The sequence below is a fragment of the Protopterus annectens genome, chromosome 7.part0 (assembly GCF_019279795.1).
Source record: "Protopterus annectens isolate FY-2018-M chromosome 7.part0, PAN1.0, whole genome shotgun sequence".
Classification (NCBI taxonomy): Eukaryota; Metazoa; Chordata; order Ceratodontiformes; family Protopteridae; genus Protopterus; species Protopterus annectens.
The window spans coordinates 39,199,750-39,215,601 of record NC_056739.1 but is presented as its reverse complement, the minus strand read 5'-3'; positions in this window follow the sequence as shown (position 1 = coordinate 39,215,601).

The window sequence follows — 15,852 nt, the reverse complement described above, 5'->3', positions numbered from 1 at the left end:
ACATTTCTCAATAACAGCATCCGACAACACCCCTACAGAGGTCATCCTCCATACCAACATTTTTCAATAACAGCATGTGACAACACCCCTACAGAAGTCATCCTCCGTACCAACATTTGTCAATAACAGCATCTGACAACACCCTACATAAGTCATTCTCAATACCAACATTTCTCAATAACAGCAACTGACAACACCCCTACAGAAGCCATCCTCCGTAACAACATTTCTCAATAACAGCACCTGACAACACCCCTACAGAAACCATCCTCCGTACAACCATTTCTCAGTAACAGCATCTGACAACACCCCTACGAAGTCATTCTCAATACCAACATTTCTCAATAACAGCATCCGACAACACCCCTACAGAAGTCATCCTCCATACCAACATTTTTTAATAACAGCATGTGGCAACACCCCTACAGAAGTCATCCTCCGTACCAACTTTTGTCAATAACAGCATCTGACAACACCCCTACATAAGTCATTCTCAATACCAACATTTCTCAATAACAGCATTTGACAACACCCCTACAGAAGCCATCCTCCATGCCAACATTTCTCAGTAACAGCATCTGACAGCACCCCTACAGAAGTCATTATCAATACAATCATTTCTCAATAACAACATCTGACAACACCCCTACAGAAGCCATCCTCCGTACCAGCATTTCTCAATAACAGCATTTGACAACACGCCTAAAGAAGCCATTCTCAATACCATTTCTCAATAACAGCATCTGACAACACCACTACAGAAACCATCCTCCGTACAACCATTTCTCAGTAACAGCATCTGACAACACCCCTACAGAAGTCATTCTCTATACCAACATTTATTAATAACAGCATCTGACAACACCTTTCCAGAAGTCATCCTCCGTACCAACATTTCTCAATAACAGCATCTGACAACACCCCTACAGACATCATCCTCCGTAACATCATTTCTCAATAACAGATTCTGACAACACCCCTACAGATGCCATCCTCTGTACCAGCATTTCTCAATAACAGCATCTGACAACACCCCTACAGAAGTCATCTTCTGTACCAACATTTCTCAGTAACACCACCTGACAACACCCCTACAGAAGCCATCTTCCATACCAATATTTCTCAGTAACACTATCTCACAACACCCCTACAGAAGTCATCCTTCGTACCATTTCTCAGAAACAGCATCTGACAACAACCCTACAGAAGCCATCCTCCATACCAACATTTCTCAATAACACCATCTAACAACATCCCTACAGAAGTCATCTTCCGTACCAACGTTTGTCATAACACCATCTGAAAATACCCCTACAGAAGTCATCCCCCATACCAACATTTGTCACTAACACCATCTGACAACACCCCTACAGAAGCCATCCTCCATACCAGCATTTCTCAATAACAGCATCTGGCAACACCCCTACAGAAGCCATCCTTCGTACCAACATTTCTCAATACCAGCATCTGACAACACCCCTACAGAAGTCGTTCTCAATATCAACATTTCTCAGTAACAGCATCTGACAGCACCCCTACAGAAGTCATCCTCCTTACCAACATTTCTGAGTAACAGCATCTGAGAACACCCCTACAGAAGTCATCTTCCATACCAACATTTCTCAGTAAAAGCATCTGACAACAGCCCTGCAGAAGTCATTCTCAATACCAACATTTCTGAGTAACAGCATCTGAGAACACCCCTACAGAATCATCCTCTGTGCCAACATTTGTCAATAACAGCATCTGACAACACCTCTACAGAAGCCATCCTCCGTACCAACTTTTCTCAGTAACACCATCTGACAACACCCCTACAGAAGCCATTCTCTGTACCATTTCCCAATAACAGCAACTGACAACACCCCCTAAAGAAGCCGTCCTCCATACCAACATTTCTCAATAACAGCATCGGACAACATCCCTACAGAAGTCATCCTCCATACCAACATTTTTCAGTAAAAGCATCTGACAACACCCCTATAGAAGTTATCCTTTGTACCAACATTTCTCAGTAACAGCATCTGACAACACCCCTACAGAAGTCCTTCTCAATACCAACATTTCTCAGTAACAGCTTGCGACAACAACCCTACAGATGCCATCCTCTGTACCAACATTTCTCAGTAACAGCATCTGACAACACCCATACAGAAGCCATCCTCTGTACCATTTCTCAATAACAGCATCTGACAACACCCCTACAGAAGTCATCTTCTGTACCATTTCTCAGTAACACCACCTGACAACACCCCTACAGAAGTCATCCTTCGTACCATTTCTCAGTAACAGCATCTGACAACACCCTTACATAAGCCATCCGCCGTAAAAATATTTCTCAGTAACACCATCTGAAAACACAACTACAAAACTCATCCTCCTTACCAACATTTCTCAATAACAGCATCTGGCAACACCCTTACAGAAATCATCTTCTGTACCAACATTTCTGAGTAACAGCATCTGACAACAACCCTACAGAAGCCATCCTCCATACCAACATTTCTCAATAACAGCATCTGACAACACCCCTACAGAAGTCATCCCCCATACCAACATTTGTCACTAACACCATCTGACAACACCCCTACAGAAGCCATCCTCCATACCAGCATTTCTCAGTAACAGCATTTGACAACACCCCTAAAGAAGCCATTCTCAATACCATTTCTCAATAACAGCATCTGACAACACCCCTACAGAAGCCATCCTCCATAACAACATTTCTCAATAACAGCACCTGACAACACCCCTACAGAAACCATCCTCCGTACAACCATTTCTCAATAACAGCATTTGACAACACCCCTACAAAGTCATTCTCAATACCAACATTTCTCAATAATAGCATCCGACAACACCACTACAGAAGTCATTCTCAATACCAACATTTGTCAATAACAGCATCTGACAACACCCCTACAGAAGCCATCCTCCGTACCAACATTTGTCAATAATAGCATCTGGCAACACCCCTACATAAGTCATTCACAATACTAACATTTCGCAATAACAGCATCTGACAACACCCCTACAGAAGCCGTCCTCCGAACCAACATTTCTCAGTAACAGCATCTGACAAGACCCCTACAAAAGTCAACCTCTATACCAACATTTCTCAATAACAGCATCTGACAACACCCGTAGAGAAGCCATCCACCGTACCAGCATTTCTCAATAACAGCATCTGACAACACCACTACAGAAGCCATCCTCTGTACCAGCATTTCTCAGTAACAGCATCTGACAACACCCCTACAGAAGTCATCTTCTGTACCAACATTTCTCAGTAACACCACCTGACAACACCCCTACAGAAGCCATCTTCCATAACAATATTTCTCAGTAACACTATCTGACAACACCCATACAGAAGTCATCCTTCGTACCATTTCTCAGTAACAGCATCTGACAACACCTCTACAGAAGCCATCCTCCGTACCAACATTTCTCAATAACAGCATCTGACAACACCCCTACAGAAGTCATCTTCTGTACCATTTGAGTAACAGCATCTGACAACAACCCTACAGAAGCCATCCTCCATACCAACATTTCTCAATAACAGCATCTGACAACACCCCTACAGAAGCCATCATCCCTGCCAACATTTCTCAGTAACAGCATCTGACAACACCCCCACAGAAGCCATCCTCCATAACAACACTTCTCAATAACAGCACCTGACAACACCCCTACAGAAACCATCCTCCGTACAACCATTCTCAGTAACATCTGACAACACCCCTACAGAAGTCATTCTCAATACCAACATTTCTCAATAACAGCATCTGACAACACCCCTACAGAAGCCATCATCCATGCCAACATTTCTCAGTAACAGCATCTGACAACACCCCTACAGAAGTCATTCTCTATACCAACTTTTATCAATAACAGCATCTGACAACACCCTTACAGATGTCATCCTCCGTACCAACATTTCTCGGTAACGGCATCCGACAACACCCCTACGAAGGCATTCTCAATACCAACATTTCTCAAAAACAGCATCCGACAACACCCCTACAGAAGTCATCCTCCATACAAACATTTTACAATAACAGCATGTGATAACACCCCTACAGAAGTCATCCTCCGTACCAACATTTGTCAGTAACAGCATCTGACAACACCCCTACATAAGTCATTCTCAATACCAACATTTCTCAATAACAGCAACTGACAACACCCCTACAGAAGCCATCCTCCGTACCAACATTTCTCAATAACAGCATCTGACAACACCCCTACAGAAGTCATCCTCCGTAACATCATTTCTCAATAACAGATTCTGACAATGCCCCTACAGAAGCCATCCTCTGTACCAGGATTTCTCAATAACAGCATCTGACAACACCCCTACAGAAGTCATCTTCTGTACCAACATTTCTCAGTAACACCACCAGACAACACCCCTACAGAAGCCATCTTCCATACCAATATTTCTCAGTAACACTATCTGACAACACCCCTACAGAAGTCATCCTTCGTACCATTTCTCAGTAACAGCATCTGACAACACCCCTACAGAAGCCATCCTCCGTACCAACATTTCTCAATAACAGCATCTGACAACACCGCTATGGAAGTCATCTTCTGTACCAACATTTCTGAGTAACAGCATCTGACAACAACCCTACAGAAGCCATCCTCCATACCAACATTTCTCAATAACAGCATCTGACAACACACCTGCAGAAGTCATCGTCCGTACCAACATTTGTCATAACACCATCTGAAAATACCCCTACAGAAGTCATCCCCCATACCAACATTAATCACTAACACCATCTGACAACACTGCTACAGAAGCCATCCTCCATACCAGTATTTCTCAATAACAGCATCTGGCAACACCCCTACAGAAGCCATCCTTCGTACCAACATTTCTCAATACCAGCATCTGACAACACCCCTACGGAAGTCGTTCTCAATATCAACATTTCTCAGTAACAGCATCTGACAGCACCCCTACAGAAGTCATCCTCCGTACCAACATTTCTGAGTAACAGCATCTGAGAACACCCCTACAGAAGTCATCCTCCATACCAACATTTCTCAGTAAAAGCATCTGACAACAGCCCTGCAGAAGTCATTCTCAATACCAACATTTCTGAGTAACAGCATCTGAGAACACCCCTACAGAAGTCATCCTCTGTGCCAACATTTGTCAATAACAGCATCTGACAACACCTCTACAGAAGCCATCCTCCGTACCAACTTTTCTCAGTAACACCATCTGACAACACCCCTACAGCAGCCATCCTCCGTACCATTTCCCAATAACAGCATCTGACAACATCCCTAAAGAAGCCGTCCTCCGTACCAACATTTCTCAATAACAGCATCGGACAACATCCCTACAGAAGTCATCATCTGTACCAACATTTCTTAGTAAAAGCATCTGACAACACCCCTATAGAAGTTATCCTCTGTACCAACATTTCTCAGTAACAGCATCTGACAACACCCCCACAGAAGTCATTCTCAATACCAACATTTCTCAATAACAGTATCTGACAACACCCCTACAGAAGTCATTCTCAATACCAACATTTCTCAATAACAGTATCTGACAACCCCTCTAAAGAAGTCATCCTCTGTACCAACATTTCTCAGTAAGAGCATCTGACAACACCCCTAAAGAAGCCATCCTCCATACCATTTCTCAATAACAGCATCTGACAACACTGCTACAGGTCATTCACAATAACATTTCTAAGTAACAGCAGCTGACAACACCCCTACAGAAGTCGTCCTCCATACCAACATTTCTCAATAACAACATCTGACAACATCCCTACAGAAGTCATCTTCCGTACCAACGTTTGTCATAACGCCATCTGAAAATACCCCTACAGAAGTCATCCCCCATACCAACATTTGTCACTAACACCATCTGACAACACCCCTACAGAAGCCATCCTCCATACCAGCATTTCTCAATAACAGCATCTGGCAACACCCCTACAGAAGCCATCCTTCGTACCAACATTTCTCAATACCAGCATCTGACAACACCCCTACAGAAGTCGTTCTCAATATCAACATTTCTCAGTAACAGAATCTGACAGCACCCCTACAGAAGTCATCCTCCGTACCAACATTTCTGAGTAACAGCATCTGAGAACACCCCTACAGAAGTCATCTTCCATACCAACATTTCTCAGTAAAAGCATCTGACAACAGCCCTGCAGAAGTCATTCTCAATACCAACATTTCTGAGTAACAGCATCTGAGAACACCCCTACAGAATCATCCTCTGTGCCAACATTTGTCAATAACAGCATCTGACAACACCTCTACAGAAGCCATCCTCCGTACCAACTTTTCTCAGTAACACCATCTGACAACACCCCTACAGAAGCCATACTCTGTACCATTTCCCAATAACAGCAACTGACAACATCCCCTAAAGAAGCCGTCCTCCATACCAACATTTCTCAATAACAGCATCGGACAACATCCCTACAGAAGTCATCCTCCATACCAACATTTTTCAGTAAAAGCATCTGACAACACCCCTATAGAAGTTATCCTTTGTACCAACATTTCTCAGTAACAGCATCTGACAACACCCCTACAGAAGTCCTTCTCAATACCAACATTTCTCAGTAACAGCTTGCGACAACAACCCTACAGATGCCATCCTCTGTACCAACATTTCTCAGTAACAGCATCTGACAACACCCATACAGAAGCCATCCTCTGTACCATTTCTCAATAACAGCATCTGACAACACCCCTACAGAAGTCATCTTCTGTACCATTTCTCAGTAACACCACCTGACAACACCCCTATAGAAGTCATCCTTCGTACCATTTCTCAGTAACAGCATCTGACAACACCCTTACATAAGCCATCCGCCGTAAAAATATTTCTCAGTAACACCATCTGAAAACACAACTACAAAACTCATCCTCCTTACCAACATTTCTCAATAACAGCATCTGGCAACACCCTTACAGAAATCATCTTCTGTACCAACATTTCTGAGTAACAGCATCTGACAACAACCCTACAGAAGCCATCCTCCATACCAACATTTCTCAATAACAGCATCTGACAACACCCCTACAGAAGTCATCCCCCATACCAACATTTGTCTAACACCATCTGACAACACCCCTACAGAAGCCATCCTCCATACCAGCATTTCTCAGTAACAGCATTTGACAACACCCCTAAAGAAGCCATTCTCAATACCATTTCTCAATAACAGCATCTGACAACACCCCTACAGAAGCCATCCTCCATAACAACATTTCTCAATAACAGCACCTGACAACACCCCTACAGAAACCATCCTCCGTACAACCATTTCTCAATAACAGCATTTGACAACACCCCTACAAAGTCATTCTCAATACCAACATTTCTCAATAATAGCATCCGACAACACCACTACAGAAGTCATTCTCAATACCAACATTTGTCAATAACAGCATCTGACAACACCCCCACAGAAGCCATCCTCCATAACAACACTTCTCAATAACAACACCTGACAACACCCCTACAGAAACCATCCTCCGTACAACCATTCTCAGTAACATCTGACAACACCCCTACAGAAGTCATTCTCAATACCAACATTTCTCAATAACAGCATCTGACAACACCCCTACAGAAGCCATCATCCATGCCAACATTTCTCAGTAACAGCATCTGACAACACCCCTACAGAAGTCATTCTCTATACCAACATTTATCAATAACAGCATCTGACAACACCCTTACAGATGTCATCCTCCGTACCAACATTTCTCGGTAACGGCATCCGACAACACCCCTACGAAGGCATTCTCAATACCAACATTTCTCAAAAACAGCATCCGACAACACCCCTACAGAAGTCATCCTCCATACAAACATTTTTCAATAACAGCATGTGATAACACCCCTACAGAAGTCATCCTCCGTACCAACATTTGTCAGTAACAGCATCTGACAACACCCCTACATAAGTCATTCTCAATACCAACATTTCTCAATAACAGCAACTGACAACACCCCTACAGAAGCCATCCTCCGTACCAACATTTCTCAATAACAGCATCTGACAACACCCCTACAGAAGTCATCCTCCGTAACATCATTTCTCAATAACAGATTCTGACAATGCCCCTACAGAAGCCATCCTCTGTACCAGGATTTCTCAATAACAGCATCTGACAACACCCCTACAGAAGTCATCTTCTGTACCAACATTCTCAGTAACACCACCAGACAACACCCCTACAGAAGCCATCTTCCATACCAATATTTCTCAGTAACACTATCTGACAACACCCCTACAGAAGTCATCCTTCGTACCATTTCTCAGTAACAGCATCTGACAACACCCCTACAGAAGCCATCCTCCGTACCAACATTTCTCAATAACAGCATCTGACAACACCGCTATGGAAGTCATCTTCTGTACCAACATTTCTGAGTAACAGCATCTGACAACAACCCTACAGAAGCCATCCTCCATACCAACATTTCTCAATAACAGCATCTGACAACACACCTGCAGAAGTCATCGTCCGTACCAACATTTGTCATAACACCATCTGAAAATACCCCTACAGAAGTCATCCCCCATACCAACATTTGTCACTAACACCATCTGACAACACTGCTACAGAAGCCATCCTCCATACCAGAATTTCTCAATAACAGCATCTGGCAACACCCCTACAGAAGCCATCCTTCGTACCAACATTTCTCAATACCAGCATCTGACAACACCCCTACGGAAGTCGTTCTCAATATCAACATTTCTCAGTAACAGCATCTGACAGCACCCCTACAGAAGTCATCCTCCGTACCAACATTTCTGAGTAACAGCATCTGAGAACACCCCTACAGAAGTCATCCTCCATACCAACATTTCTCAGTAAAAGCATCTGACAACAGCCCTGCAGAAGTCATTCTCAATACCAACATTTCTGAGTAACAGCATCTGAGAACACCCCTACAGAAGTCATCCTCTGTGCCAACATTTGTCAATAACAGCATCTGACAACACCTCTACAGAAGCCATCCTCCGTACCAACTATTCTCAGTAACACCATCTGACAACACCCCTACAGCAGCCATCCTCCGTACCATTTCCCAATAACAGCATCTGACAACATCCCTAAAGAAGCCGTCCTCCGTACCAACATTTCTCAATAACAGCATCGGACAACATCCCTACAGAAGTCATCCTCTGTACCAACATTTCTTAGTAAAAGCATCTGACAACACCCCTATAGAAGTTATCCTCTGTACCAACATTTCTCAGTAACAGCATCTGACAACACCCCCACAGAAGTCATTTTCAATACCAACATTTTTCAATAACAGTATCTGACAACACCCCTACAGAAGTCATTCTCAATACCAACATTTCTCAATAACAGTATCTGACAACCCCTCTAAAGAAGTCATCCTCTGTACCAACATTTCTCAGTAAGTGCATCTGACAACACCCCTAAAGAAGCCATCCTCCATACCATTTCTCAATAACAGCATCTGACAACACTGCTACAGGTCATTCACAATAACATTTCTAAGTAACAGCAGCTGACAACACCCCTACAGAAGTCGTCCTCCATACCAACATTTCTCAATAACAACATCTGACAACACCCCTAAAGAAGCCATCCTTCGTAACAACATTTCTCAATAACAGCACCTGACAACACCCCTACAGAAACCATCCTCCGTACAACAATTTCTCAGTAACAGCATCTGACAACACCCCTACAGAAGTCATTCTCTATACCAACATTTCTCAATAACAGCATCTGACAACACCCCTACAGAAGTCATTCTCAATACCAACATTTCTCAGTAATAGCATCTGACAACACCCCTACAGAAGTCATTCTCAATACCAACATTTCTCAATAACAACATCCGACAACACCCCTACAGAAGTTATCCTCCATACCAACATTTCTCAATAACAGCATCCGACAACACCCCTACAGAAGTCATCCTCCATACCAACATTTTTCAATAACAGCATGTGACAACACCCCTACAGAAGCCATCCTCCGTACCAACATTTGTCAATAACAGCATCTGACAACACCCCTACAGAAGCCATCCTCCATGCCAACATTTCTCAGTAACAGCATCTAACACCCCTACAGAAGGCATTCTCAGTAACATCTGACAACACCCCTACAGAAGTCATTCTCAATACCAACATTTCTCAATAACAGCATCTGACAACACCCCTACAGAAGCCATCATCCATGCCAACATTTCTCAGTAACAGCATCTGACAACACCCCTACAGAAGTCATTCTCTATACCAACATTTATCAATAACAGCATCTGACAACACCCTTACAGATGTCATCCTCCGTACCAACATTTCTCGGTAACGGCATCCGACAACACCCCTACGAAGGCATTCTCAATACCAACATTTCTCAAAAACAGCATCCGACAACACCCCTACAGAAGTCATCCTCCATACAAACATTTTTCAATAACAGCATGTGATAACACCCCTACAGAAGTCATCCTCCGTACCAACATTTGTCAGTAACAGCATCTGACAACACCCCTACATAAGTCATTCTCAATACCAACATTTCTCAATAACAGCAACTGACAACACCCCTACAGAAGCCATCCTCCGTACCAACATTTCTCAATAACAGCATCTGACAACACCCCTACAGAAGTCATCCTCCGTAACATCATTTCTCAATAACAGATTCTGACAATGCCCCTACAGAAGCCATCCTCTGTACCAGGATTTCTCAATAACAGCATCTGACAACACCCCTACAGAAGTCATCTTCTGTACCAACATTCTCAGTAACACCACCAGACAACACCCCTACAGAAGCCATCTTCCATACCAATATTTCTCAGTAACACTATCTGACAACACCCCTACAGAAGTCATCCTTCGTACCATTTCTCAGTAACAGCATCTGACAACACCCCTACAGAAGCCATCCTCCGTACCAACATTTCTCAATAACAGCATCTGACAACACCACTATGGAAGTCATCTTCTGTACCAACATTTCTGAGTAACAGCATCTGACAACAACCCTACAGAAGCCATCCTCCATACCAACATTTCTCAATAACAGCATCTGACAACACACCTGCAGAAGTCATCGTCCGTACCAACATTTGTCATAACACCATCTGAAAATACCCCTACAGAAGTCATCCCCCATACCAACATTTGTCACTAACACCATCTGACAACACTGCTACAGAAGCCATCCTCCATACCAGCATTTCTCAATAACAGCATCTGGCAACACCCCTACAGAAGCCATCCTTCGTACCAACATTTCTCAATACCAGCATCTGACAACACCCCTACGGAAGTCGTTCTCAATATCAACATTTCTCAGTAACAGCATCTGACAGCACCCCTACAGAAGTCATCCTCCGTACCAACATTTCTGAGTAACAGCATCTGAGAACACCCCTACAGAAGTCATCCTCCATACCAACATTTCTCAGTAAAGCATCTGACAACAGCCCTGCAGAAGTCATTCTCAATACCAACATTTCTGAGTAACAGCATCTGAGAACACCCCTACAGAAGTCATCCTCTGTGCCAACATTTGTCAATAACAGCATCTGACAACACCTCTACAGAAGCCATCCTCCGTACCAACTATTCTCAGTAACACCATCTGACAACACCCCTACAGCAGCCATCCTCCGTACCATTTCCCAATAACAGCATCTGACAACATCCCTAAAGAAGCCGTCCTCCGTACCAACATTTCTCAATAACAGCATCGGACAACATCCCTACAGAAGTCATCCTCTGTACCAACATTTCTTAGTAAAGGCATCTGACAACACCCCTATAGAAGTTATCCTCTGTACCAACATTTCTCAGTAACAGCATCTGACAACACCCCCACAGAAGTCATTCTCAATACCAACATTTCTCAATAACAGTATCTGACAACACCCCTACAGAAGTCATTCTCAATACCAACATTTCTCAATAACAGTATCTGACAACCCCTCTAAAGAAGTCATCCTCTGTACCAACATTTCTCAGTAAGTGCATCTGACAACACCCCTAAAGAAGCCATCCTCCATACCATTTCTCAATAACAGCATCTGACAACACTGCTACAGGTCATTCACAATAACATTTCTAAGTAACAGCAGCTGACAACACCCCTACAGAAGTCGTCCTCCATACCAACATTTCTCAATAACAACATCTGACAGCACCCCTAAAGAAGCCATCCTTTGTAACAACATTTCTCAATAACAGCACCTGACAACACCCCTACAGAAACCATCCTCCGTACAACAATTTCTCAGTAACAGCATCTGACAACACCCCTACAGAAGTCATTCTCTATACCAACATTTCTCAATAACAGCATCTGACAACACCCCTACAGAAGTCATTCTCAATACCAACATTTCTCAGTAATAGCATCTGACAACACCCCTACAGAAGTCATTCTCAATACCAACATTTCTCAATAACAACATCCGACAACACCCCTACAGAAGTTATCCTCCATACCAACATTTCTCAATAACAGCATCCGACAACACCCCTACAGAAGTCATCCTCCATACCAACATTTTTCAATAACAGCATGTGACAACACCCCTACAGAAGCCATCCTCCGTACCAACATTTGTCAATAACAGCATCTGACAACACCCCTACAGAAGCCATCCTCCATGCCAACATTTCTCAGTAACAGCATCTAACACCCCTACAGAAGACATTCTCAATACAAACATTTCTCAATAACAGCATCTGACAACACCCCTACAGAAGTCATTCTCCGTACCAACATTTCTCAGTAACAGCATCTGACAATACCCCTACAGAAGCCATCCTCCGCTCCAACATTTCTCAGTAACACCATCTGGCAATACCCCTACAGAAGCCATTCTCCGTACCTACATTTCTAAGTAACAGCATCTGACAAGACCCCTACAAAAGTCATCCTCCATACCAACATTTCTCAATAACAGCATCTGACAACACCCCTACAGAAGCCATCTACCGTACCAGCATTTCTCAATAACAGCACCTGACAATACCCCTACAGAAGTCATCATGTGTACCAGTTTTTCTCAATAACAGATTCTGACAACGTCCCTACAGAAGCCATCCTCTGTACCAGCATTTCTCAATAACACATCTGACAACACCCCTACTGTAGCCATCCTCTGTACCAGCATTTCTCAATAACAGCATCTGACAACACCCCTACAAAAGCCTTCCTCCATACCAACTTTCTCAGTAACACCATCTGAAAAAACCTCTACAGAAGCCATCTTCCGTTCCAACATTTCTCAATAACAGCGTCTGACAACATCCCTACAGAAGTCATTCTCAATACCAACATTTCTCAATACCAGCATCCAACACCCCTACAGAAGCCATCCTCCGTTCCAACATTTCTCAATAACAGCGTCTGACAACATCCCTACAGAAGTCATTCTCAATACCAACATTTCTCAATACCAGCATCCAACACCCCTACAGAAGCCATCCTCCATTCCAACATTTCTCAATAACAGCGTCTGACAACATCCCTACAGAAGTCATTCTCAATACCAACATTTCTCAATACCAGCATCCAACACCCCTACAGAAGCCATCCTCCGTACCAACATTTCTCAATACCAGCATCCAACAACACCCCTAGAGAAGCCATCCTCTATACCAACATTTCTCAATAACAGCATCATTTAACGCACCTACAGAAGCCATCCTCCGTACCAACATTTCACAATAACAGTATCCAAGATCCCTACAGAAGCCATACTCTGTACCAAAATTTCCTAATAACAGCATCTGACAACTCCCCTACAGAAGCCATCCTCCATACCCACATTTCTCAGTAACAGCATCTGACAACACCCCTACAGTAGTAATCCTCCATACCAACATTTCTCAGTAACAGCATCTGACAACACCCCTACAGAAGTCATTCTCTATACCAACATTTCTCAGTAACAGCATCTGACAACACCACTACAGAAGCCATCCTCCGTACCAACATTACTCAATAACAGCTCTGACAACACCCCTACAGAAGTCATTCTCAATACCAACATTTCTCAATAACAGTATCTGACAGCACCCCTACAGAAGTCATTCTCAATCCCAACATTTCTCAGTAACAGCATCTGACAACACCCCTACAGAAGTCATTCTCAATACCAACATTTCTCAATACCAGCATCCAACACCCCTACAGAAGCCATCCTCCGTACCAACATTTCTCAATACCAGCATCCAACAACACCCCTACAGAAGCCATCCTCCGTACCAAAATTTCACAATAACAGTATCTAACATCCCTACAGAAGCCATACTCTGTACCAAAAATTCCTAATAACAACATCTGACAACTCCCTTACAGAAGCCATCCTCCATACCCACATTTCTCAGTAACAGCATCTGACAACACCCCTACAGTAGTAATCCTCCATACCAACATTGCTCAGTAACAGCATCTGACAACACCACTACAGAAGCCATCCTCTGTACCAACATTTCTCAATAACAGCTCTGACAACACCCCTACAGAAGTCATTCTGAATACCATCATTTCTCAATAACAGTATCTGACAGCACCCCTACAGAAGTCATTCTCAATCCCAACATTTCTCAGTAACAGCATCTGACAACACCCCTACAGAAGTCATTCTCAATACCAACATTTCTCAATAACAGCATCTGACAACATCCCTAGAGAAGCTATCCTCTCTACCTACATTTCTCAGTAATGGCAGCTGACAACACCCCTACAGAAGCCATCCTCTGTGGCAACATTTGTCAGTAACAGCATCTGAGAACACCCCTACAGAAGTCATTCTCTGTACCAGCATTTCTCAATAACAGCATCTGACAACACCCCTACAGAAGCCATCCTCCGTATTAACATTTGTCAATAACAGAATCTGACAACATCCCTACAGAAGTTATCCTCTGTACCAGCATTTCTCAATAACATCATCTGACAACACCCCTACAGAAGCCATCCTCTGTACCAGCATGTCTCAATAACAACATCTGACAACACCCCTACAGAAGCTTTCCTCCATACCAACATTTCTCAGTAACAACATTTGACAACTCCCCTACAGAGGTCATCCTCCGTTCCAACATTTCTCAGTAACAGCATCTGACAACACCTCTACAGAAGTCATCCTCTATACCAACATTTCTCAGTAACAGCATCTGACAACACCCCTACAGAAGTCATCCTCTATACCAACATTTCTCAGTAACAGCATCTGACAACACCCCTACAGAAGCCATCCTCCGTATTAACATTTGTCAATAACAGAATCTGACAACATCCCTACAGAAGTTATCCTCTGTACCAGCATTTCTCAATAACATCATCTGACAACACCCCTACAGAAGCCATCCTCTGTACCAGCATGTCTCAATAACAACATCTGACAACACCCCTACAGAAGCTTTCCTCCATACCAACATTTCTCAGTAACAACATTTGACAACTCCCCTACAGAGGTCATCCTCCGTTCCAACATTTCTCAGTAACAGCATCTGACAACACCTCTACAGAAGTCATCCTCCATTCCAACATTTCTCAATAACAGCATCCGACAACACCGCTACAGAAGTCATTCTCAATACCAACATTTCTCAGTAACAGCATTTGACAACACCCCTACAGTAGTAATCCTCCATACCAACATTGCTCAGTAACAGCATCTGACAACACCCCTACAGAAGTCATTCTCTATACCAACATTTCTCAGTAACAGCATCTGACAACACCACTACAGAAGCCATCCTCTGTACCAACATTTCTCAATAACAGCTCTGACAACACGCCTACAGAAGTCATTCTGAA